This window comes from Echeneis naucrates, chromosome 12, assembly GCF_900963305.1.
Source record: "Echeneis naucrates chromosome 12, fEcheNa1.1, whole genome shotgun sequence".
In the NCBI taxonomy this organism is placed as follows: Eukaryota; Metazoa; Chordata; class Actinopteri; order Carangiformes; family Echeneidae; genus Echeneis; species Echeneis naucrates.
The window spans coordinates 3,302,922-3,303,759 of record NC_042522.1 but is presented as its reverse complement, the minus strand read 5'-3'; positions in this window follow the sequence as shown (position 1 = coordinate 3,303,759).

Sequence of the window (838 nt, the reverse complement as noted above, 5' to 3'; positions counted from 1 at the left end):
TTTTTTGGTTTTTTTTCCTACTTTAAGGGGGACAACTGATCAAGAATAAAATATCATGATGATACTTTATTTTGCTTTACACATTCTGTATGTATCGGCGGTCCTCTGTCTGTCTGTGTGACCTCACACCCCCCACCCGCAGGTACAGGATTCATACTTTGAGTTGATACATGGTAAGGGGGATGGGAAAGTATAATTCCCATGAGTACTATGATACTTCGCATGGACTTTTGATGATTGCTTGGTTGCATTCATGGGCTGTGTCCTTTCCAACAATAAATGGTGAGCAAACCTGTCTAATAGTACGTCAAAATTTGATCAGCTCGTGACACACAGTCCAGCAATGTCTAAATATGCAGGTTTACACAGGAGGCATCTGGACAGATCAGAGAACAAGGCCTGTGCTTGACAGGTACTATGGTACATCATGTTTGGGTTAATTTTAAATACAAACTTTTCATGTTCTGACCAATTTTCTCATGTTCTAATTTTACTAAATCCTGTTTTAAAGTTGAAAATGTCTTTGTAAAATTTGATTCTGATCTGATGATGCTGCTGGTCCATGTTGTATTCAGTGTTTTACTGGAATTCTGAGTCCTATGTGACTGCTTGACAGGAAATAAGTTGGTGACAAAGACTAGATTGAGGATATATAGTGTGCAGTGTGTGAGTTTAACCTTTAGATGGTGCCATTGTTTGCTCCGGATGTTCATTTGTTGTCTTGACTGGAAATCTTCATTGTTTTTCCTATTTCCCTATTTTCCACCAGAGGGCTGTTCACCCTCTTCAGACAAGTTTTCAGTGAACTGCTCCCTTCAAAACATGGTTAGTACAGATT